The sequence below is a fragment of the Mytilus galloprovincialis genome, chromosome 1 (assembly GCF_965363235.1).
Source record: "Mytilus galloprovincialis chromosome 1, xbMytGall1.hap1.1, whole genome shotgun sequence".
Classification (NCBI taxonomy): Eukaryota; Metazoa; Mollusca; class Bivalvia; order Mytilida; family Mytilidae; genus Mytilus; species Mytilus galloprovincialis.
Genome location: NC_134838.1, coordinates 34,257,880 through 34,285,793, shown reverse-complemented (window position 1 = coordinate 34,285,793; position 27,914 = coordinate 34,257,880). Strand labels below are relative to the sequence as shown.

The window sequence follows — 27,914 nt, the reverse complement described above, 5'->3', positions numbered from 1 at the left end:
GTTGAACTATCTTTAAATCGCAATAAACTGGCTGTATAATGCAAAAATAAACTATCAACGCTGATTTCAAATCAAAACTAAACCAAAAATTGTCCATGCAAGGGAAATAACTCTGTATACACAAAAAAGAGGGTAATTTATAAAAATTAATTTTGATATGAACACAGCTATCTAGATTTATTTATTGGACCTTATTATTTAATTAATATATTAAACTTAATGAAAAAGTACATTTTATGGCTGTATAATGTTCCCTTGTATTTTTTTGAAACGAATGTAACTTTCAAACCCTTGTTTGTACCTCAAATATTTCATCATATTCCCAAAAATTATAATATACAGAATCATGAATATTCATATAATATCTATCAAAAGCAATCAGAACCTTCTGAGGTTTAACAAGTTAACAGAAGGCCGTAATCGGAGGTCACCCAAAGATTTTATTTTTACACACATCTGGGAACAATTATTTAGGGTAATTTGGAGTTATCTCCCATTGGTTTGCCATACCTAGATTATGAATTTAGATTTCATTTTTCCAAATGGCTAGTAAATGTAGCTACGTACACAGGAACTTGACGACTTGTCTCAGAAAAAAAGTCCTATATACATTAATATAACCAATCACAAGGTACTCAACTCCCATTTTAGTAAAATGTCAGCCGCTGGCAAAATTTCTTTATATGCCGATTTCTCGGCTGTCAACCCCACTAAAACTTGGTATGTCGTAAATCTAAATTGATTTATCTTCACAGTGGTGTATAACATGACAACTTTTGTTGTCGGAATCATCTGTAGCAATCCTACCTATGTATGTCAATAGTAATTATTTTCTCTACCGACGACTAATTGAAAAAAAACGTCTCGCAGTGAAAGGTATCTTCCCATTTCTCTTTATATATCTCTGTTTCCAATTGGTGAATTTTATAGGAAAGTCTAAATGATTTTCGAAGTTATCTGATCTTATTTCATTTCATTTAAAGCGAGTTAAGTATCTTGTGTTATATTAAGGTGTATAGGGGAAAAAAAATTCTGAGATAAGTGCCTGTGGGCCAGTAGCCTCTGGAGGCTCATTAAATGATGTAAGTGAACATTCAAGACATTATTGACTAGTAATGCCACTAGTCCCACATATCTCATATTTAATCCTTTTGCCACAGGCACTTGTTTCTATCCATGGGAAGATCGACTACCAAAGTTTATTTACATTGATAGTAGATCTTCACATGGATAGAAACAAGTGCCTGTGCCTTTGGTAGTACATGCCCCTTGGTCTATATCTTTACGTCGAAGGTACCAATACTGGCTTTAACTAGATGTGCAGGGGTGTGAGAAAACTCTGACTGCCTACCAAAAATTCTGTATTCTGTATACCAAAAAGATAACCTCCCCATCTATGTTGACAACGCAGAGCAGCTATAAGGTCAAATCTGACTGTCTTTGTCTCCCGGACAGGACAACATACTTACCTATTACAGCCAGCCACCAAAGACTGTAGAAAAATGGTCCTTCTTTGTAAACACCGTCAAGGATTGGATTAAACTGACACCAGATAATGCCACAGCACTCAACAATGAGAAAAAAATAATGTCTCTTCTGTAATGTTTAAAGCCAAAACCAATATAATGTGATAAATGTCAATTATAAAAATTATGCCTTTTGTTCTATGCAGTGTAAAAGCAAGGCTGGCTGGGGAATCTCAACTGATTGAGGCAGACATACACATTTCTTCTCATTATTTATGTTCAAAACAAGTCAAACATTTCGATTAGAAAAGTATTAATGGACTGTTTAATGTTAGTTTTTGATGTCTATCATAAAAACCCACATGATGAAAAGTTTGATGCAAGTACACAGTGTAATAGATTATCAATACTGGACCTTTTAATAGATCACTAGAGCCTGTAGTTTTTTTTCAGCTCAAAATTTATTTACAGGAATATGATTTCGGATAGGAGGAGAAATTGGTATAATAGTATTTCATGTTTAATAATTTATTTTTTAGATCTCAATGTTGGATAGTATAGATTTTTGTTTGTTTTATTGAGTAAACGAGGACTGTTCTATAGCAGTGTTAGAATTTAGGATAGAGTTACTGTTCTTTGTGTATAAGTTTAAATGTGCATATATATCATAGGTGGCAACCAGAGCCCTGTTTTATTTTTAAGAATTTGGAAGTTCTGTTTGAAAAACAAGAAGGCATGGTAAGGCTACCTTTTTTAGTACAATGAATTTTTGAATACTTTTTTATCTTCTTTTTGAATTTATTTTTCTTTCAAAGGCATTTGCAACTAAGAAAAAAATCCAAAATAGTCTCATTTTGAGCTCTAGTCTTTTTAATCTTTAGATACTAATAAATACAGGTCTATCATGTCTATCCTGTGTTCCTTTCTTGGTTAAGTAAAATTTACGTCATAAAGAAAATAGCCATTATAGAATGAAGAAATGTCTGTCGTCGGATCAAGTGAATACCAGAAATTATCTCCAGTCCCCAGTTTTGATGATTCAATGAAAAACTACGATGTTTTTTTTTCACCGTTTTTTTAATTTTTAACTACTGTGGATTCATTATTATTCGTTGGGTACCAATTTTCGTGGTATTCGTAGGAACAGGTAAACCACGAAATTAAATGTTCAACGAATATCACATTTTCTATAGGCTAGTAAGCAGATTTCTGCAAAACCACGAAATCAAATATCCACGAACATGCAAATTTTCCTTAATCCACGAAAATTGACAACCACGAAAATAAATGAATCCACAGTATAAGCGTACCTAAGGCTCATTTAGATATTTGAACTGCATCAACATTTATATTTAAGAAATGTTAGATATAAATTTGACTGTGGGCCATAGGTATGCTCATAGTTTAAAATGCAGAAAAAGGTTTTGTAACTGCAATTTCTCTGCCCTTTTAGCGAATCTTGAGGTGTTTGCAGCATCAAAGTATAAATATAATATCAGCGGAAGTTGACAAATCTATTGATGTTTCCAAAATCATGAAAATATAGGTTTTAAACCATAAAAAAAAAGTATTATAATACATGGCATGTCACTTCTAATTTGAACGAAAATTAGGGGCCGTTTGCTGATGCTTATCGTACATTGTACCTTGTCCTTTACATTAATATTTTATTAAGAAAAGAAGTAGAATTTATCTGTTGAAATGCCTTTTGAGTACAATAGGGTTGTGTCGCATGTGGGTCAATTTTCCTTTGAATGGTCCTCGAAGTAAGGAATGAGATTGTTTAATCACTAAGCCATGATGAATGTTAATATAACTAAGAAGTATCTATATGTTTGGAATGAATTGAATTACAAAAATATCACTGAATGAAATTTGTTATTTTTCACATAGAAGCCTTATCACAAAGGGTTCTAAGGATTAAGCTAAATTGTGGGAAAATTAAATCTCATATAAATATTTGCTTTTCAGAATTTTTAACCATATATGTGAAGAGCCATTTTGCATGTCAAATTACAGCAATGGATAAAAATTAAATATGTCAAACAGCTACAAATGACAAACACTAGATTGTGATGTCCTGCATTTGGATATGTTGGACTGGCAAATAAAGAATTTTGGAGGGTTTACATGTTAGAAATTCCTCAACTGTCCCAGTAATGTAACACCACAGCATAAGGACAAACTGAAAAATCCATCTGAAAGAGGTTCGTCTCATCACTCCATCAGTTTTTGTCTCGCCTTGACAGAATAAAAAAGCGAGACATATGTATGCTGTTTCCTACGTCCCAGACGGCGGCGACGACGGCGTCACCAATGTATTAGTTTTTGATTAGGTCTAGTTTATGGTGAACCACAAATGGTAGGTCAATCATATTTGGTATGCAGTTGTATAAGCATTGGCACATCTTATTTCCATAGAGATTATTTGGCCCTGCCCCTTCAGTCATGGTCTATTGACTTCACAACATTTGATTATTTTACATGTATTAGTTTGTGATTAGGTCAGTTAATGGGGAACCACAAGTAGTAGGTCAATGATATTTGGTATGCAGTTGTAAAAGGTGTATAAGCAATGGTATACCTCATTTCCATGGAGATAATTTGGCTCTGTCCCCTTAGTCCATTGACTTTGAAAATTTTTGTAAGTTATCACATATTAGTTTGTGATTAAGTCAGTTCAAGGGGAACCATTAGAGGTAGGCCAATGTTAATTAGGTCTTTCCACCTTTCCGTGGAAAGACCTATTGAATTTGTTCTGATTATTAGGTCTTTCCACCTTTCCGTGGAAAGACCTATTGAATTTGTTCTGATTATTAGGTCTTTCCACCTTTCCGTGGAAAGACCTATTGAATTTGTTCTGATTATTATTTTTTTTTTTTTTTTTTTTCTTCCGCCTAAATTTTTTTCTTGCGTAGTATTGATGTTTCAAAAGATGTCGCCTAGATATTTAGAATATGATGTCGTATAGTTTATACGCTTTAAAAATTTACAACTGTGTAACAAAATACTTTACGTTGTAAGAGTTATCTCCCCAAACACTGTTTTTCTTGTGGCCACTACTCCTTCGCAACTGTAAAAGATTACGACAAATTTATTTTACCAAATTGCTCGTTACTTCTTCAGGATTAGGATATTCCTTTGGACCGAAGTTATTCGGAGACTCCATATGAGAGTTATTTCCCCTTATGCACTTGATATAAGTGATATAGGTTTCTAACTGGTAAACCATCAGTGATATAGGCCTAGGGTCTTTGGATTTAAGTTCCTTGGTCCAAAAAAATGAAAATAAGGTCAAGGTCAAAGGTCAAGGTCATATTCTAAATTTTGATTTTGGATTATTTTCTCTTATTTTCAACAACCGTGAAAGATATTGACAAATTATTTTTACTAAATTGTGAGTTGCGACATGTTGTAACTTATAAATTTTGGTTGGAAGGGTGCGTAAACAATAAATGAGAGTTTTCGCCCATCTTATATTTAAAATCATGCCTAAAGTGATATAACTCATTAACCATACATATTACAGACCTAGGGTCTTTTTATTTGAGGTTCTTGGTTGGTGACCTTGAAATTGAGGTCAAGGTCAAAGGTTAATAGGACGTTCTAGATTTTGACCTTTGCTTTAAATTCATATTTATACATTATAAAGTCATAGAAACTGACATTTTTGATTGATTTTTAATATTTTGATAATAAAATAGATCTGTACTTGTGGAAAGACCTTCAATTGTTCTTTGAACAATTGGTTTTTAATTATTATTTTTTTTTTTTTTTTTTTCTTCCGCCTAATTTGTTTCTTGCGTAGTATTGCTGTTTCAAAAGATGTTCTCTGAACAATTGGTTTTTAATTAGGTCTTTCCACTTTTCCGTGGAAAGACCTATAGGTTTTGTTCTGATTATTATTATTTTTCTTCTTGCGCCTAAATTTTTTTCTTGCGTAGTTTTGTTGTTGCAAAAGATGTCGCTTAGATATTTGGAATATGATATCGTATAGTTTATACGCTTTAAAAAATGACAACCGCGTAACAAAATACTTAACCTTGTAAGAGTTATCTCCCCAAACACTGTTTTTCTTGTGGCCACTACTCCTTCGCAACCGTAAAAGATTACGACAAATTTATTTTGCCAAATTGCTCGTTACATCTTAAGGATAAGGATATTCATTTGGACTGAAGCTATATGGCGACCCCATATGAGATTTATCCCCCCTTTTTCATTTGATTCAAGTGATATGCTTTTACAACTAGTAAACCATAAGTGATAGAGACCTAGGGTCTTCAGATTTGAGGTCCTTGGTCCAAAAAAACGAAAATGAGGTCAAGGTCAAAGGTCAAGGTCATATTCTAAATTTTGATTTTGGCTTATTTTCACTAATTTTCAAATACCGTATGACATATCGACAAAAATTTTTCATAAATTGTTAGTTGCGACATATCCTTACTTGTATATTTTGGTTGAAAGGATGTGCAGACAATAAATAAGAGTTTTTGCCCATCTTACATTTAGAATTACGCGTAAAGTGATATTACTCATTAACCAAACATATTAAAGACTTAGGGTCTTTTGATTTAAGGTCCTTGGTTTGTGACCTTGAAATTGAGGTCAAGGTCATAGGTTAATAGGACGTTCTAGATTTTGACTTTTGCTTTAAATTCATATAAATACATCATAAAGCCATAGAAACTAACATTTTAAACTGATTTTTCATATTTCAATATCAAAATAGATCTTTACTAATGGAAAGACCTACAATTGTTCTCTGAACAATTAATTTTTAATTATTATTATTATTTTTTTTTTTTTTTTTCTTCCGCCTAATTTTTTTCTTGCGTAGTATTGTTGTTTCATAAGATGTCGCTTAGATATTTGGAATATGATTTCGTATAGTTTATACGCTTTAAAAATTTACAACGACATAACAAAATACTTTACGTTGTAAGAGTTATCTCCCCAAACACTGTTTTTCTTGTGGCCACTACTCCTTCGCAACCGTAAAAGATTACGACAAATTTATTTTACCAAATTGCTCGTAATATCTTAAGGATTAGGCAATTCATTTGGACCGAAGCTTTCCAGAGACTCCATAAGAGAGTTATTTCCCCTTATGCATATGATATAAGTGATTTGCATTTCTAACTTGTAAACCATAAGTGATAGAGACCTAGGGTCTTTTGATTTAAGTTCCTTGGTCCAAAAAAATGAAAATGAGGTCAAGGTCAAAGGTCAAGGTCATATTCAAAATTTTTATTTTGGCTTATTTTCACCTATTTTCATATATCGTAAAAATATCGACAAATAATTTTTCATAAATTGTTAGTTGCGACATGTCCTTACTTGTATATTTTGGTTGAAAGGGTGCGCAGACAATAAATGGGAGTTTTTGCCCATCTTACATTTAGAATTACGTGTCAAGTGATATTACTCTTTAACCAAACATATTAAAGACCTAGGGTCTTTTGATTTAAGGTCCGTGGTTTGTGACCTTGAAATTGAGGTCAAGGTCATAGGTTAATAGGACGTTCTAGATTTTGGCCTTTGCTTTACATTCATATAAATACATCATAAAGCCATAGGAAATAACATTTTAAACTGATTTTCATATTTCGATATCAAAATAGATCTTTACTAGTGGAAAGACCTTCAATTGTTCTCTGAACAATTGGTTTTTAATTATTATTATTATTTTTTTTTTTTTCTTCCGCTTAATTTTTTTCTTACGTAGTATTGATGTTTCAAAAGATGTCGCTTAGATATTTGGAATATGATATCGTATAGTTTATACGCTTTAAAAATTTACAACTGCGTAACAAAATACTTTACGTTGTACTAGTTATCTCCCCAAATACTCTTTTTCTTGTGGCCACTACTCCTTCGCAACCGTTAAAGATTACGACAAATTTATTTTACCAAATTCTCGTTACATCTTCAGGATTAGGATATTCATTTAGACCGAAGCTTTACGGAAACTCCATATGAGAGTTATTCCCCCTTTTCCATTGAATTAAGTGATATGCATTTCTAAATGGTAAACCATAAGTGATAGAGACCTAGGGTCTTTAGATTTGAGGTCCTTGGTCCATAAAAATGAAAATGAGGTCAAGGTCAAAGGTCAAGGTCATATTCTAAATTTTGATTTTGGCTTATTTTCACTAATTTTCAAATACCGTATGACATATCGACAAATAATTTTTCATAAATTGTTAGTTGCGACATATCCTTACTTGTATATTTTGGTTGAAAGGGTGCGCAGACAATAAATAAGAGTTTTTGCCCATCTTACATTTAGAATTATGCGTAAAGTGATATTACTCATTAACCAAACATATTAAAGACCTAGGGTCTTTTGATTTAAGGTCCTTGGTTTGTGACCTTGAAATTGAGGTCAAGGTCATAGGTTAATAGGACGTTCTAGATTTTGACCTTTGCTTTAAATTCATATTAATATATCATAAAGCCATATGAACTAACATTTTAAACTGATTTTTTATATTTCAATATCAAAATAGATCTTAACTTGTGGAAAGACCTTCAATTGTTCTCTGAACAATTGGTTTTTAATTGGTATTTAGTTTTATAAGCATTGGCACATCTCATTTCCATGGAGACTATTTGGCCTCGGTCCTCAGTCACAGTCTATATATATATAGCTATTAGCTAATGACTTTTAAACTTATCTTGGTATACATTGTTAGTTTGTGTGATTAGATCAGTTTAAGATGAACTGCTCATGTTAAGTCAATGCTATTTGGTATGCATATTTATTGGCATTTGCAAGTATCCTTTCCATGGAAATTATATAGCCCCAACCCCTCATCATGGTTCATTGACCTAGAACATTGTAGAAACTTTTACATAGTTTACAAGTTGATGTTAGTATTTAGGTTTGCAGGTAACGACTTATAATAAGTCAATGGCATTTGGTATGCAGTTGTATTAGAATTGGCACATCTCATTTACATGGAGATTGTTGAGCCATGTAACTCAGTCATGGTTCATTGACTTTGAATATTTGCATAACTTGTGTAAGATGTAAGTATAACTATTTTGATTTCAACATTTGCATTATCAACATGATCAAAATTACAAAAAAGCGAGACATATCTCTGTGATAACAGTTTATCTTACTGAAGGTCAGTGGTTCTCTTCTGGCACTCAACTTTCACCAAAAATAACTGATCATATCCAATAGTGCTGAAAGTGATGCTAAACACCAATCAATCAATCATTACTCAATGTCTACATCCAATCAATCATTACTCCATGTCTACATCCAATCATTACTCCATGTCTGCATCCATTCATTACTCCATGTCTGCATCCATTCAATCATTACTCCATGTCTACATCCATTCAATCATTACTCCATGTCTACATCCATTCAATCATTACTCCATGTCTACATCCATTCAATCATTACTCCATGTCTGCATCCATTCAATCATTACTCTATGTCTACATCCAATCAATCATTACTCCATGTCTACATCCAATCAATCATTACTCCATGTCTACATCCATTCAATCATTACTCCATGTCTACATCCAATCAATCATTACTCCATGTCTACATCCATTCAATCATTACTCCATGTCTGCATCCATTCAATCATTACTCCATGTCTACATCCATTCAATCATTACTCCATGTCTGCATCCATTCAATCATTACTCCATGTCTACATCCAATCATTACTCCATGTCTGCATCCATTCATTACTCCATGTCTGCATCCATTCAATCATTACTTCATGTCTACATCCAATCAATCATTACTCCATGTCTACATCCATTCAATCATTACTCCATGTCTACATCCATTCAATCATTACTCCATGTCTGCATCCATTCAATCATTACTCCATGTCTGCATCCATTCAGTCATTACTCCATGTCTGCATCCATTCAATCATTACTCCATGTCTGCATCCATTCAATCATTACTCCATGTCTACATCCATTCAATCATTACTCCATGTCTGCATCCATTCAATCATTACTCCATGTCTGCATCCATTCAATCATTACTCCATGTCTGCATCCATTCAATCATTACTCCATGTCTGCATCCATTCAATCATTACTCCATGTCTGCATCCATTCAATCATTACTCCATGTCTGCATCCATTCAATCATTACTCCATGTCTGCATCCATTCAATCATTACTCCATGTCTGCATCCATTCAATCATTACTCCATGTCTGCATCCATTCAATCATTACTCCATGTCTGCATCCATTCAATCATTACTCCATGTCTGCATTCATTCAATCATTACTCCATGTCTGCATCCATTCAATCATTACTCCATGTCTGCATCCATTCTATCATTACTCCATGTCTGCATCCATTCAATCATTACTTCATGTCTGCATCCATTCAATCATTACTCCATGTCTACATCCAATCAATCATTACTCCATGTCTGCATCCATTCAATCATTACTCCATGTCTGCATCCATTCAATCATTACTCCATGTCTGCATCCATTCAATCACTACTCCATGTCTGCATCCATTCAATCATTACTCCATGTCTGCATCCATTCAATCATTACTCCATGTCTGCATCCATTCAATCATTACTCCATGTCTGCATTCATTCAATCATTACTCCATGTCTGCATCCATTCAATCATTACTCCATGTCTGCATCCATTCTATCATTACTCCATGTCTACATCCAATCAATCATTACTCCATGTCTGCATCCATTCAATCATTACTTCATGTCTGCATCCATTCAATCATTACTCCATGTCTACATCCAATCAATCATTACTCCATGTCTGCATCCATTCAATCATTACTCCATGTCTGCATCCATTCAATCATTACTCCATGTCTGCATCCATTCAATCACTACTCCATGTCTGCATCCATTCAATCATTACTCAATGTCTGCCTCCATTAATCATTACTCTATGTCTGCCTCCATTCAATCATTACTCCATGTCTGCATCCATTCAATCATTACTCCATGTCTGCATCCATTCAATCATTACTCCATGTCTGCATCCATTCAATCATTACTCCATGTCTGCATCCATTCAATCATTACTCCATGTCTGCATCCATTCAATCACTACTCCATGTCTGCATCTATTCAATCATTACTCCATGTCTGATTCTATTCATTACTGTTTTTGAACAACTACATGTATAACTTAATATTGTCTGAAATTTACAACTGGATGTTAGATGTGAAAAACAACACCATTTTAAATATAGTTTTGTTGATATTGATCATGTTTTTGCAGTTTATGGGAAAAATACAGATGGAAAGAATGTACAAGCCTACTTGATGTGGCTATATTTCATATTACTTTTTTGTACATTTTTATACTTCTGTAATACTTGAACACTAATTTAGCAGATACATTTTAAAGTTATAAATTCATCATTTTGTGATTATTCATTTGCTGATCTATACATTAATCAACAAATGATTAAAAAAAAACAAATAAATGTTGCCCGTTGGTTTATAGTGTGAAATTTTAATAAATAGTTTGATATAACAGTGAATATATATATGTTATTTTTTTCTACATATAACCATGATATAAACTTTAAGAAGTATATGTTTTATTTCATTTTTACAGGTTTTGTTTAAAAGAAAGCTGAGAAAGACAACAAGCCTGGAGAACAATACAAGGTAATGTTTTTTTTTACTGACATCAAATGCTTATCCTATGGGCAAACATAAAATAGATGTATACAGTGGATTAATGTTTCAAATATTTCTTAGGTGTGGGTCGTTGTAAAAAGGCATACACCCAAAACCTATACATTGCATAGTTTTGGGTGTATGCTTTTTGTACTGATATTATACAAATAGTATTTAGATGATGGTATTGAGCCTCACTTCTAACATTCTGTAGATTGTACTTGATCAAATAATCATCTAGTTGACCTCCACACAAAATACTTTTGGAGTCTCAGTGTCCACATTAATAAAAAAGATTTACATAGTTTTGCCTGTAGATACATCTCAGATAAACTGACCATATCTAATAAGGTGAGGGTTGAATTATACATTTGTACATCAGGATTAATGCCAATATAGAAATTTAGTTCATCGATACTGAGGTCTTTATACATGTTATATTTAGGTTACTTGGTGTTAGACCTTTTATGCATCAAGATGATATGCCTACATGCTTTATGAATTCATAGATATATTGTATATTTAGTCAAAGATCAGTTTTCAAGTTTAAGGTATATGGACTGAGTTGTGAAAATGCTTATTAACGTAAAACTCCTTTAAATTTAAATTTCATAATTATGGATCACAAATACAACAGATTTATTGAACACCTTAAATTTAAACATCATTTATGTACATAACAATGAACTAACAAATATGATATACAGCAACAAACAACAACCACTGAATCACAGGCTCCTGACTTGGGACAAGCACATACAGCACATATAGAATGTGGCGGGGTTGAATTAGTTTGCTGGCGCCAAATGTCCATCTGACCTCCACCTCAATTTTTTTTGGTTCATTGGTCATATTTGGTTGCATGGTTAAGGGGCTAAGTACATGAAGTTAGTTCATGCTGAAATATGCAGTGAAAGTATCTGAAGAATGGCTTTAATACCTTCCAAAGGTGGTTTAGTTTTCATCATATATTTTTTAACAATTTTCCAGAATTCAAAATTATTCCAGGGTTCATCTGATCTTGACTTGATGTTCATGGTGCATTGAAAAAAATCAGTATCTCATATACCTTATACCATAAGCAGTAGCAGGTCAAGTATATTCCGTTTAAATTATGATTGTAAAGTGTACATGACTTTTTGACTCCTTTTCAACATTGAATGGATCATGAAAGTAAAGGGAATATTCTGACCCATCCAGTCGTTAATCTTTAAAGGTTATAATAGAGTCTTAACTAATTTATAATTGGATTTTTATTTTGATAAAGTAAATCCTTGTTAATATTTTTGTAAGTAAACTTTAAAGCTCAATCATTTGAATTAAAATTGTTGATATAGTTTTCAAAGCCTTTCTTTGATGAAGATCAGAAGTTTGGTGATCTAGATATTGTAAGTGTTTATTTGTTATTCTTGCCTTTAAGGGGTATTTTGCACTGACTATCGTATTTATAATCAAGGGTTTATATAGGTTAGACTGTCAGTCTGTTGGACATAAACATTCTCATCTCTTCAGCAAACCATTTTGTTTGTTTCGGTAAGTGGATTATGTTTGATATATACATGTATATATATTTATGTATTTTAATTACATTGTTATATATGTTTATGTAGTTCTATTACATTGCTAAATGTTTATGTATTTCAATTACATTGTTATATGTTAAAGTTCATACACAGAATGTTATATCTTTTTCAAGGTTTTCTTTGTAAAAATTTACATGATATTTTTAACTCACTTCTTGTCCAATTTTTTCTACCATCAAAAATAATTGCTTGATTTTTGTTCGCACTTTTTTAATTTGTAGTTATGTTTTTTGGTCTGTTCCTCTGTTCATCTGTTTGAAGATTTTGGTTAAAATGTTTTATCAAGGTAGTTTTTCGATGAATTTGAAGTCCAGTCAACTTGAAACTTGTACACGTATTCCCTATAGTATGATCTAGTAGATCTAATACTGTAATCGCTAGACAGTCAACACTGAGGTTGTGAGTTCAAACCAAGCTCTTGCAGGTGCACTCTACACTAGAATCTTAATTGACTAGGATTGTCAGTTTTCCTATCAAAGGACTATGGTTGTCTCTTGGCACTCCGGCTTATACCACCCATTAAAAACTGACTGCCACGAAATAGCCTAAAAAGTGGCATTAAAACATCAACAATCAATCGATATAATCTTTCTAATTTTAATGACAAATTAGAGTTTTGACCCCAATTTTACAGTCCACTAAATATAGAAAATGATAGTGTGAGTGGGGCATCCTTTTACTATGGACTGACTCATTCTTGTTTTAATTTGTCAAATGAAGCACTAGCTTTAAATGTCAAAATTTTATGAATGTCAAACGCTCCTTTTTGATTTTGAAAACTTTGAATTTGTCATTCCTGTTATTTAGGGTCTTTTAAAAATGGTTTGAATAAAGGCTATTTTTTCTTCAAAACTGTATGGTTGGAATTGATGAAAGGAAGCTCCATTTTGATTTTTTAATTTTCTGTTTTTGTTATCCCAGAGTTAAGGGACTTTAATTGTCAAATCTTAGTATTTTTTTCATATTTGTACCATAACTAGAAGTTGCTTGGGTTGATTTACTGACAACTTTGAATAATTGGCAGAATTGGTGAACAAAAACACAACTTATGATTTAAAACATTCGATCTGATATGCGATTCCAGAGTTATGGGTTTTTGATCGTCAAATAAATAAGGCTGTTTAATATGTCAGGCACTAGCTATATTATGCTTGAAACATTTTAATTACTTCAAACTCAGTAATGTTATTGTGGTTGGTAAATGTAAAAAGGCTTTTGATTTAAAAAAAAAACTGTTAATTCCAGACTTTAAACAGTCATATTTGACACAAAAGTCACACAATATTTATAAACCTACTGGGATCTTTATGCATGTTCTTGTACTAGCAAATTTATTTACTTTTGGTCTTTGCAAAAACTTCAATATACACACTAAGGGTGTATCATGTGCTGCTTATTATTTTTGTCTTATGAAATTCTGGATAATTTTGTCACCATTTTAGGTATCTTAATTGCCAGACTACTGTACTGTACTGTACTGGATTTTTATTTATATAACAACAAATCTTTTTTTCTTTTTCTTAAAAAGACAAGTCTTACTTGAATTATAAAACATATCTTTATTTTGAATGTCCTTGAACAATATGAAATAAACCTGCTTATAAATTATGCAATATGCAACACATGGTTGCATGTATCTTTTATTGATAACAGTAGTTTTTATAGTGACATGCATCTGCATATATGAGGATCCGGATGGGGTTTATAGAATGGAGAATAATGGAAAAATGTGCAGGAGAAAGCCCCAAAAAGAGTGAATAGAGAATCATAGGCAAAAAAATGCAGAAGCTAGAATAATGGGGTTCTAAAATATAACAAAATAGAGAACAATGCGGAAAAACATTAAAAATAGAGAAATATTGTCTAAAGAATTAAAGAATAAAGAAAGGAAGTACCCCCTTCAAAACCCTCATATATCGACCATTTGTTGTAAACCAGTAAGGCCAAAGGAATATGAACAAACTAAATTATGAGTACCAATAAACATATATAAAGAAAACCATCAATTTAATCAACAAAGTAAACTCCATCGCCTGAGAAATCAATTAAAAATCAATGGTTTCATTCACTTGGAACACTGGATGTTATTCAATATGTCCATCTATTTGTTGGAGAGAGGGTATGTCAGTTACAATGTGGTATAGAGAGGAATTTGAATGAAGATTTTTCACTTGGATGAGTATGTTGTTTTGTTTTGTAAATCTTTCATGTAGAAAAAAGGAATATTATCGTAGGTGTTTAATATTATTTTGGAGGCGAGGACCCTATGTTTTGTTATTTAAATAAGCTTAAAGCTATGAGAATTTTTTTTTTTTTAAAGTAAATTGAAAAATATTGTATTTTAACAGTGAATTTTCAAATATCAAACTGCAACATGCAAGATTGTGTTTGATTATTCAAAATTGTTTGTAAAGATCTAGAAATGATAATTATTTTGTTGTTGCCTTCTTATTTTGATAACCTAATTATTACTGAAAGACTTTTGAACTAAGATGTACCAACTCCCTTTGTCCGAATATGTTTTTATATCATTGTTTATTTTTGTACTGTGTTAAATATTTAAAATCAGTATTAAGGTGTACAGATCAGTAGGAACTGTGTAATAACAGGAGGAATTCTGTGGACCATTTAAAATGAGGTTACTTGGTCTCTTATCTATAATACATAGATCATCTTTATATCAACACTCCTCTTATTTAGACCTTTAAAAGAATATTTAATTAGCACAACATTGAAGCAATCGACATTTGATGAAATGCCAAATGAGGAATTTAAAATTTTTAAAATGTTAGAAAATATTTGCACAAGTGTTTGTAATTGGTGAACTGATGAATGTTTAAAAAAGATCCATGCTGTGAGTAGCTTTAGATAAATCTTAGGTATAAAAGTGAAATTCAATGTGAATACTTATATTGACAAATTAAAACAGGGAAATTATTGACACAAAATTTTGGCAGATACTGTGGATAAAATTGGTGATAATAGTTTAATACAATCATGAACAATGGAATATATTTAAAGTAAACATTGTAGTATTTTGTGTCTCAAGCAACATCTGATTTGGCTTGTAGAGAGACTTTGTTTACAAGGTAGCAATCTTGTTAATTTCTGTAAGCAAATATTTCATAAAACTTAAATAAGATCCTTCTCAAGTCAATATATCATAAGGAAAAATATAATGTTTCACTGAAATACTGTGTTGTAAGGTTACTGCAGCAGTTCATTGCTCTTTATATACAGGCATCTTGATGAATATAATATGGCAGTTGTTCATTGCTCCCTGAATTTCAGTGTCTTAAAGTAAATGTTACTACAGTAATTCATTGCTTCCTGAATTAAGTTGTCCCATATGGTGTAAATGTTACTACATTCATTGTTTCCTGAATTAAGAGTGGGGTAGGAGGGGTCCTGATCCCGAAATCCCAGGTTTAAAAACACAAAATCCTGATGTCACGAATATAAGGCCTGTTTTTGGCCCCCCTATTTTCTGATTTTTCAAATTCTGTTTTTGAAAGCTACTTATTATATTAAAACAAGTTTGTTTGGATGAACTTCAAAACCACTAATTTTCACAACTGGATGAGGTGAGGAGGGTTAACTTTCTGTTATTATTCAAATATTGTAATTATTATCAATTTTGCAAGTGATTTTACAACAAATTGTTATTTTTTTAGTGCTTGCGCCAACATGACCTTGGATTTTTTTTATTCCAATGTCATGAGAACTGTTTTTACTGTCTAAATCGCCATATTTTTTTCCAGATCACATAGGCACACACTATTAAATCTTAAGAAACAATGGCCAAAAATCGTTATTTTCGCTTCTTTTGGCGTTTTTAATGCACTTTTACCACCCTCAACTCGCGCATTTTCTGAAATTAATGGTTTTGAAGTTCATCCAAACAAACATTAAACCTAAGGGAATATTTTAATGTGGTGAGTAGCTTTCCAAAGCAAAATTTAAAAAAATGAGAAAATAGGGGGGCCAAAAACGGGGCATTTTCGTACCTAGTCCTTTAAATCCGGACATCCCGAAATTTGAAAAAAAGAAATCCCGATCTTGAAAGGGTAAAACCCAAAATCCTGAGCTTAAAAACACCCGATCCCGGAGTCTCGATAAAGGTCCTATCCCCCCTCAATTAAGTTGTCTTGATGTAAATGGTACTGCAGTTATTCATTGCTACCTGAATTTAAAGACCTAACAGCCTATTCATTTCTATCACTGATTTTTCCTTAAAATTTTGTGTGAAGGTGTTGCATGATTTGAGGAACAAAATATGATTAAAAAAATTGGGGGTCACCGACTTAGTTTTGTCACTTTAGCAACTTAGGTTTCGTGTTTTCCCGAATATTAACATTATATTTGCTTGTTATCTAAACTCTCAAAAAAATGCTTTATATCAAACCTACAAGCATAATTCTTGTTTCACTTTAAACAGTAGATTTGTATCTTTCAAATACAGGTTCAAGAGTTTAAGACTCATATTCTTAAGATCTTTAAAAATATGAATTATTTCATTCCTGCCAAAAAATTAAACGTAAAAATGAAAAACGTTTCCAGTATTTAAAAATATCTACCAGTGATTTTTTTCATAAAAATTTAAGGAAGGAAAGTGCCATATGTACTCTTCAAAATAAAGCAAAAAAAGTGTATGTCACCGACCTTTCAAAAAAGTTATGAGTAATTTTCATGTTTTTTTCTCGTTCGTTTTGAAGAAAAGAGTTGTCTTTCTTCAGAACATTGCATCTGAGGTCATAGTACAAACTTTCCTTGCTGGCGCACTATTTGAAGAAGAAAAAAATCGCAAATTGGACGTTTGAAACCCACATTTTAATTTCCAAGAATAACAACTATATTCACCTACTTTATTATCTGATAATACAAGAGATTAAGCATGTATCAGTATCAGATCTTATGATGTTGTTGTGGCACAATATTAACCTTCAGAAACACCATCTGTCAGAATGGAAAATTGTTTGAAATAACCTTTCACGCCACTTTTGTATTAAAAGTCTGTTTTTGTCCTCTGTCCCTCATTAGCAAAATTATTGAAAATTAATAAAGAAATGAAAGATGGCACTGGTTAACTTACAGAGTATTTGACTATATCAGACTAGATGTGCTTGTTTCTTTTCAGAAGTTTGCCGTAACGAACTCATTCACTACTGTTGACAGACAGACATGCAAAAGTATGGACGGACTTCTTTATACCATTATTTTTCCCGACTAAGACGAACGTTTAGAAATTATTGAATCAAGTTTGTGAATTCATTATTTTTGAATATTTAGATATAAGGAAATTAAAATTATAGGTATAATATATGAATGAAAGTTTTTGATTCTAAAAACGTTATACATCTATCTTAAAATACAATCCTTTTATTACTACCTCATGTGTTTTGAATAAACGAGCCAGTAAATATAAAATACAAAAAGTTTTAATTCAAAAATTAATTTAGAAATAAATTTTTAACTTCATTGCAAGATCGGACATTATTTTACGAGAATCGTCCAGACATCAGTTACATGCATACATTGCCAGTATGTCAAAACTTCTAGGAATAATTGATTATTGGCCTAACCTTGTGAATACTCAATTTTTGCAATTTTGGAAAAATTGACACTAAAATAAGGAGGATCATTGCATAAGGAACATGTTTAATAAGTTTTAAGTTGATAGGACTTCAACTGCTTCAAAAACTACCTTGACCAAAAACTGTAACCGAAAACTTTAACCTATAGCGGGACAGACGGACGAACGAACGGACACACAGACCAGAAAACATAATGCCTATAAATGGGGCATAAAAATAACTTTCACCTAACATGTACACAATCGGCGCAAATGAAAGACAAAATCTACGCAAGTGAAGAATAAAAAAAAATGAAATGCAGATCGGCGCAAATATAACAAAATCGATGCATGATAAAGAATAAAAAAAAAATGAAATGCAGAACGGCGCAAATGTAAAAAGTCGAGATCAAAATTTATATTTTATTATTTTTATTAGAATGAAGGTTAAATATAGTGTAGTATCTTATGTGTCCATTTGTGTTAAATTTCCACAGGATATTAGCGCGACGCATAATATTTCCTCTTTTCTTGGGTGATGTAGCGTATAGTCTGTTTCCTGGCCGTTATAGAAATTCTTGACAATAATTGTATATTCCGAAGGCATACTGAATGTTTTACGGAGGGGATCAACCTACTTAACGTACACTATGTTGGAATCCATGAAAAACACAAAATAGGACGTTATACTTTGACGTTTTTTCATTGCTAGAATTAACGTCATAGAGCTTTTATGTCACTACCAAGTTGCGTTTGCTGATGCGCATAAACACTAGGCTGTTTGGTCTTTAAGTGACTTGATGTAAATGTTACTGCATTCATTGCTTCCTTGGATTTAAATGTCTTGGTCTAAATGTTACTGCAGTAAATCATTGCTCCCTGACTTTAGGTGTCTTGATGTTTATATTATTGTAGTATTTTTTTTCTTTAAAGTTTTGTGCTTATTCTTTTGAATGAACAAAGAATTGCAAAAAAAAAATGTATTAGCATAAAGGACAGGAAATTAAAGAAAATTCAAGACCAAGACGAGCAAATCCAGATGGAATGTGTTATCGTAAATCAATGATTAATATCGAGGACATATTTTTTAAGATTAATTTTTCATTATTCAAATATAAGTATGCAAACTTATCCTCTGTTAATAATATAATAGTTATGAATAATTAAGTCAATAAGATCTGTTTACTTTCAGTAAATACTGATTAAAACTTCTTTAAACTTGAACTTAATATGTGGTAAGTAGGAGTAAGATTTGCCAACAAGTTTTATTTGCCAATGATAAATGGTTTTTATGCTGGCCTAAGTATATGTTTTCTCTTGGGGCCAAGGTGTGTATCCAATATAGATGTTAAATACGTTTTTACACCTTTCTGCTTGTTTCTGTAAAGGTAGGAATGTTAACACTTTATTTATTCTACTGTATTTTAAATGTTTGATGTTCGTTTTATATGTAACTTTCTCTAGGAAGGTTTATTCCAGGTTAAGAATTTACAATTTACTATTCAAGTAGTGACATTTCTTTTCATGAGCACTAGAATTTGGCAGGGATGTTGTTTTTGAAACAGTTAATCCTTTCATACTTATGAAAAATAACCTGCACAATTTTTTTTAAAAGAAAGGTTTCTTAAGCCTGGAATAATTTTGAAACCAAGAAATTTTATTGACACTTTTTCATCACTGCATTTCTGTTCTAATTGCATTCACACGAAAACATGATGTAATTGTTATTTTTTGCAAAGGCAGATGGTATTCCTGTGCATATATAAACAAGTAAAACTGTATATTTTGATAATATTTAAGCTCTGTGCATCCTGTTCTTTGGTCTTTGGTACAATGTTTTCTCATCACATTTTATTTTTATATTGTGACAAAAAATTGATTTTCAAACTATGGGAAGATTGTTTGACCCACAATTTAGCTGACTAATTTAGTTTAAGTTCTGTATCTCAGGGTTTCAGAAGCCTATAAAGGTATGTCAATGATATGTTACCACTCCATTCCTCTTATAAAGTAAAACATTGATCAACAAGATTTGTCAATACAACTTGACTTTGATAAAAAAATCATGAAAGTTTCATTTCTTAAGAAGTCCTGGTGAAATGTTAGTTTCCAGTTACATTCATTAAACTTACTAAATGTTCACATTTTTTTCTCTATTTTATGAAAATACATCTTAATAATTATATATCTTCTTTTTTAGCTCACCTGGCCCAAAGGGCCAAGTGAGCTTTTCTCATAACTTGGCGTCAGTCGTCGTCCCTCGTCGTTAACTTTTACAAAAATCTTCTCCTCTAAAACTACTGGGCCAAATTTAACCATACTTGGCCACAATCATCATTGGGTAGGGTACTATAAACAGTTTCGTATAATAAACTAGGGGTTATTCCCTGACTAAAAATAGACATGGAGGGAATCCCTTTTTATCAACATAATTGGTGAAAAAGTATCATGTTTTTTGTATTTGGTTGTAAAAATATGTTAATGAACTTCAATTAAAACAGGTTGAATGATTAAAATAATTTAAAAAATTAGATTAAATATACATGTTTTGAGGGGAGACAACACTGTAAACAGTCTGCTTTTTTGGCAGTGAAAATTGAAAACCTATTTACAGCCACTGTAGCTCTTTTGTGAGCAAGCGAACATACCCTGAAGCATGAATTTTTTGAAAGACCAGGTAAAAATCTATGAAATTCATGCAATTTTGATTATGAAAAATGTGTAGGTATCATGTCTTCAGGGGTGTGCACATGACCTGATTTCAGGTTTTTTAAGCTTAAATTAGGCGATGTTTTTCCCAGTCTCTCTGGATAAAACTTTTTTATACTATTAAAAGTACACTTTTTTTTTATTTCATTATAAACTAGAGAACATTCTGATTCCAGTGATATCTAGTTTTATACAAGTATCTTTGTTAATCAGTCCACCACTAAGGGTCACTTATACATGGTCCCTCAAAATATGACGTCATAGAAAAAAACTGTTGATTGCACCCGTATCTAGTTTTAAAATTGTGTCTGGTGACCTGCCAAACCAACCAACATGGCCACCATGGTTAAAAATAGAAAAATTGGGGTAAAATGTATATTTTGGCTTATAACTCTTAAACCTAAGCATTTAGAGCAAATCTGAAATGGGTAAAATTGTTTATTAAGTCAAGATCTATCTGCCCTGAAATTTTCAGATAAATCTGACAACCGGTTGTTGGGTTGCTGTCCCTGAATTGGTAATTTTAAGGAAATTTTGACGTTTTGTTATTATCTTGAATATTATTATAGATAGAGTTAAACTGTAAACATCAATAATGTTCAGCAAAGTAAGATCTACAAACATGTCAACATGATCAAAATGGTCAGTTGACCAATTTAACGAGTTATTGCCCTTTATAGTCAGTTTTACGATTTTTTTGTAAATTTTTGTAATCTTTTACAAAAATCTTCTCCTCTGAAACTACTGGGCCAAATTAAACCACACTTAGCCACAATCATTATTATGGTATCTAGTTTAAAAATTGTGTCCGGTGACCTGCCAAACCAACCAACATGGCACTGATGAGTCTTTTACAGACGAAACACACGTCTGGGGTACAAAGTTCTAATCATGGTATCTATGATGAGTTTATTTATGTATTAAGGTGGTATGGGAGTCTAAAATAAAAATGATAGAATTTGTTCACACTTTGCCAAAACGTTGTATCTATTGATACATGTTGAAAAATATAATAAAAATGATACTGTGAAAGAACTTAAATTCGTGGGTATCAATTTTCGTAGATTGAGCAATATTTACATGTTCGTGGGTTTTTAATTTCGTGGATTTTAGTTTTCTAAAAAAAAAAAATTTGAAAAATTAAAGCCTTTAAAAACGAGGTTACAAATAGTCTGGATTGAAGGAAATTGCAAAGTAAACATTGACCCGTGTAAATCGTAGTGATAACACTAATTAACCGATGATAAAGTGACCAACAGATTAAAGACCATCAAAGGTGTTAATTAGGCCATAAACATGTCACCTATTGAAAATAGTAACATAAATAAATGCTATAAACGTATCTTCAATTGTCAAATTATTCTTATAAAAATCAAGCCCAGCATGAAATTATTATTTTCCATATGTACGGGAACTATGAGGATATAAAATGAACACTTTATCATACTAGCATATCAATACCAGAAATCTGACTTCCATCGATCAAAAATATATTTTATGAGAATTAAAGGATCAAAAGTTGTACAATTTAGGTTATTTAAGATTAAATGGGTATAATCCTGCATAAGGTTGTAGTTCTGTGACTGCTATTAAAGTATTTTCAGATTTGGCGTTATTCAATATATTCTCTAGATCATATCAGTTGTCAAACCTGGAGATCTTTCCATGTCTTGATTTGGACAATGGTTGTTTTATTTCGTTGGACACTTAAATTCGTGGATAAAGTCATCCACGAAAACCACGAAAATTGGTACCCCACGAATAAAAGTACTTTCACAGTAGGTCATCGCGCATTTTCTCAAGCTACAGGACGGGACAAAATGACACATTTTGTATGGATTATACAGGAAAAAACACTATTTTGTGATTAGAAACTAAACAAAATGATAGAATTGTGAAATACTTCAGGAAAAGATAGCTTTCAGACACTGCTTTGAGAATATCAAAAGAAAATATAGGGTCACCGTACGTTTTTTCCGGCTAAAATACAAAATAGGAAAATTCCATACAGAATCCTTCAGAAAATGCACTTTTTTAGAGTTACCTCCCCTTAAAATGCCAATTTAAAAAAAAAAATAAAAACAACCAAAAATAATTAACATTTGCAAAAATATCAATATTTAGAAGTTATATTCTTATAAATTGGTACTTTTGAATGAAAATGTACATTAAACATCTGCATTCTTGCATCAAATTTTGCTAACTTGATGGAAAATCTGGACCTTTGATTCTCTGTTTTTTACAATCCAAGATGGATGAAGACACCCATACCACCTTAAATTGAGATAATACAAACTGAAAACATGTAGTTTAAAACTGATATAAAGATAAGAAGATGTGGTATAATTGCCTTTGAGACATCACTATCCACCAGAGTCCAGATGATGTGGATGTAAGCAATTATAGACCTGTTTACTGTAGGACCATAAGCAAAAGTACAAACATAAGTACATTTTTTAAAAGAAAATCAGGTTGAAATGTATGTAACATTTTTGAGCCGATCTTTTTATTTCATTTGTTAACAATTTATATGAATTGAATATATGATAAATTATGATAATTTTTTCAAAGTGGACCTTCTTCTGTATAAACATACTTAAGATTTTATAATCAGCTGTTGTGTGACATTCATTACATTATGAATTAAGCTTCAAAGTGTTTAAATTCTGCTAATCATCCACTTGGTTTCAAAACTATATTTATTGGTTGTTGAGTAGAAATATTTGAACTAGAGTAATATTAGAAAATGATTAAGTTGTCCTTTATAAATTTATAATAGGTTATAAATTTTTGATAAATTGAAAATGGTCATATATTAGATAAAAAAATGAAGTTAATGTATTGTGTGTAAATAAGAAGCCTAAAGCCAAAGACAGAATGATAAAAATTAAGTCTGGTTCATATGAACCAATACTTTAAACTAATACACTGAATTAATGAACTAGTAATTGGGGCTACCTCCACCACTAAAAACTGGCCACTATGGTATAGCCAGATATGCTGAAAGTGGCACTGTAAGTTCACCAATCAATCATTCCCTTCACCCATGGCCACTGAAGATATATTGTCATGTTTTCAAGTGTCAGTTAGACCAAATAATATTAGAAACTTAAAGGTCAATACACTACCATCAACAATGAGCAATTCCTATACCTTATCAAATTGTATGAATAGTGAGGTGAATATAGTGGCCAAGACATGACAAAATGTAAAACAATTCAAACAAGAAAATGAACAACATGATATTTGGGTGTTACTGAAATAGGACATGAAAAGGGTGACCTGACAAGACAAATGTCGTGTTCAGTATAGAGGTGACCTTCTTTTGCCTCAAAATTTACACACAGGAGAGACATATCTCTGTGTCAACAGTTTATAAATTGTACTACAGGGGTTTCAACAAATCTTTTATCTTTGTCATTTCTCTGAAACTTTATACACAGGTACACATTATTTAACATATTTTGCATATACTACTGCAAACAGCCAGTACAGTCAACTGTCATATTATTATAAAATAGAAACATAAAAAAGCAATATCTATAAATGCACAAATGCAAGGTTGTGAGAAAATGATAAAGGATAGATAACTATTTATTGTTAATCTAAGGTGTGTATCAAAGGGAAAATAAATGAATCTGAGCGATGAACTTTATCATACTTCTAAAGTTGATAGATATTTATCTTAAGGCATTCAGTACCTGGGAGACAATTTTGTCGTTTCTGAAAGGTCATTTTATGTTTATAAATAATTGAATTGTACTGTAATCTGTATGACAAATATAAGTAACTACAGTGTACTATCAATTGTTACTTAGGACAGAAATGCAGGTACAGCTGAGACAGTTTTTGTATTCATTGTATAATAAGTAGATGTGATAGATAAATATGGAAGCCTGGTCATTTTATGTGGCAATAGCAAGCAGTAACAGAGTAAAAGTTGTATATGCTGATATATTTTTTTGAGAATTTTATATAAACTTTTTGATCATTATTTAGATTTTAATTTTTTATGGAAAAGCGCATATTTTCAAATCATTTGATCATTATAAATGAATTCTTTCGCAGAAAGTCCAAAAGGGAGCTTAATTTATATTATTTGTAGTGGACAAACTACTTTTTTTATCATTTTGCTAATGTTATTCTTTAACTTCTCTGTCATATACCACAACTCCATGACAAAGGCCAATTTAGAAGAGGGCCCAGGGTGCCTTCTGTGGGAAATATTTGGTTGATTATATAGGGAATCACTGAAGCATGATTAGAACAGGGCCCGTCTTAGGCAGTCAGTGTGATTAGGTCAATTTCAGGGAAACCTGTAATCTAGATGATAAGACAATTTTATTTGGTATACAGTTGTAATAGCACTGACATATCTCATTTCCATGTTGATAATATTTGGTACCCGTAGTCAAATTTTGCAAATACTCCATGAATTATTGTCATTTTAGTCTTTACATTTGTAAAATACTATCAGAATTTCAGACAAGCCATACATACTCTGTGTCCACAGTAAATATATAATGCAATCCAATCAAGAAGCGGGAAAAATGTGCCTAGTATGTTTGTACCAATAGCTAAAATATTTGATTCCAGCAACACAATAGGTCCCCCAAGCAGTGTAAGGATATACATACACCTCATACTTATTGATTTAGGATTTATAATGTCAACGATCACATATCATAATATGATTAAAAGCTTTCCTTTTTACTAGGGCTTCAAACTTACAGCTCAAACTATTGATCTTTGTACACTTTATGCATTGATTTGATAAAAAGGTATTAGAGAAGAAACATGATTGAAGGTTAACTAGCATAAGTAAGAATCATAAAATGTCTGGGAATAAGACGGGTTCCGTCAGAACGGAAGGTCTATTAAAATAATCTTATAATTTATAGACCAGATAATTGTCCTGTCATCTAAAATGTACTCAACAGATAAATGTATGTTTTATATAATGCAGGTTGCTGCATAATATGCATTTGATCTTCCACAGGAAGAGAGATGACTCAGTCAATAATCATTCATGACTTTTTTTTAAAATAATTATGAAAATTGTAGTTCAGGTCATTTCGGGGCCTTTAATAGCTGACTATGTGGTATGGGTTTTGTTCATTGTTGAAGGCCGAATGATGACCTATAGCTATTAATTTTTATGTTGTTTGGTCTCTGGTGGGGTGTTGTCTCATTGGCAATTAATTACCACATCTTATTTTTATATTGAAATTGAGAAGGTCTGTAAAATATATAGGAACTTCAGATTTGTCCTTGATCATGTTGATTGTTATAATTCTGTCAAGTATTTTGTGAATTAATTACCGTATAGCCCCCTGGTGTAAATTCTACTTTGTGTAAGATTTTTTGTAAGAAGAATCCTGTCTATATATCTTTATGATTGGTAAAATGACACTTTATATTACCTGCTAATTATAATGGATTTGAAAGAGAACTGTCATAAGAGAGGTACCATCTCTTCACCCTTTGTAATTTGACCTATGGATTATTAATATTTCCATATGGAAACAACATGATTATTTTACACCCAAATTCAATAATGATTTATAATTTTTATTGAAAAATCAGAAAATTTCATTATTGTTATTGAATTATTGATACATAGTTTTAATATCGGATTTATTAATTAGATATTGAACTGCTTTGGTTCACCATCTGTCGTATTATCACATGTAACCTATGCAATAATTTTATGCAGATATTTTCGTCTGGATGTTAATTTAAACTACAACTTTTGTAAATATACAAATATATGTTGATGTATTACATTTTTAATGTTAAAACTTTAATATAATGTGGGTATAGTCTATTGTGCTTCCTACAGTATTTTATACTGGTGAATGAAATTATAAACTTATTGAAGGGTAGGAAATGAGTTCAACGTGTTTAAGAAACTGGAAAAAACAAGGTGTAGGCTTTCATAAAGTTGTGTAAAAGGCAAATGAAAAATATTTCTTATTTTAACTTTTGGCAACAAGAATTTTAAAAGTTTTTGATCAGAATGTTTTATTGTAAGTTGTGGCTTTAAGCAGTATGCATGGTTATATAATTCATATGCATGAAACACATCACTTGCATATTCAGATAGGATTCAAGGGTTAAAAAAAAACTATCTCTAGTATTTATTTATTTTAGTAAAAAAAAAAAGTAAATGGTAAACAATGGGCTGGAACCCCCCTGCCCTTTTCAAGGTGGAATTTCCTAAAATTACATTGTGAAAGTTTCTTGTTTTGATTTAAAAATGTGCACCTCTCTTTTGGATACAGTGGATAATGTTTAATTATCTTATTTTACCTTCACATGTTAATTACTTACAAAAAAACTCTTGTTCACATATGTGTCTGAGGAAAATAAAGTATTTGTCAAAACTATGTTCATCCCTAGTACATGATAATGAGTCTGTTCCAAGTCTGATGCCAGCTCTGTGGTTATTTTGTTTCTTAAATTTGTTTGTACATTTCATAATAAAGATAGATGCTCAAGGTCCAGCTGCAAATGTTACATGCATATTCAGAATAATAACATGTTAATGAGACATTTCAGAATCTACCTTGCTTTGGTTTAGACTTACAGGCTAGACATTTTATGTGCTTGCTAACCTGGTAAAAGTTTGCAGGAAAATAAGTCACCCTATCTGGACACAGTATCCTGACTCTTAGCCACCAATCTAACTTACTTGTGAAATGCTGCATACTAGAATGCTAGATGGAAGCAGCAAATATTTAAAACAAATTGTGTTGTTCAGGTTTCTGTCAGTTTGACATTTAACCCTTAATTTCACTAGAAAGTTTTCTATGAAACATGCCTTCAGTATAAAAATGAAAAAAATAAATATTAGCCAAGCTTAAAGAAAAACCAACCGAGTTTGAAAAGGAGCTATCTATGTGACTTATAATA

General features: G+C 31.6%; 1 protein-coding gene across 5 annotated transcripts in view; it reads left to right on the top strand.

Annotated features, from left to right (window-relative positions):
• The window catches only part of LOC143072280 (uncharacterized), a 63,452-nt gene that overhangs the window by 1,786 nt on the left and 33,752 nt on the right, over positions 1-27,914 (top strand). For 4 of the 5 annotated variants that reach the window (XR_012977135.1, XM_076247156.1, XM_076247188.1 and 1 more), the window contains exon 2: positions 11,071-11,123. The gene's annotated coding sequence lies outside the window, so the exon portion shown is untranslated. Of the gene's footprint in view, positions 1-11,070; positions 11,124-12,585; positions 12,669-27,914 lie in introns of those variants that run through there. The other variant, XM_076247149.1, reaches the window with a different exon arrangement.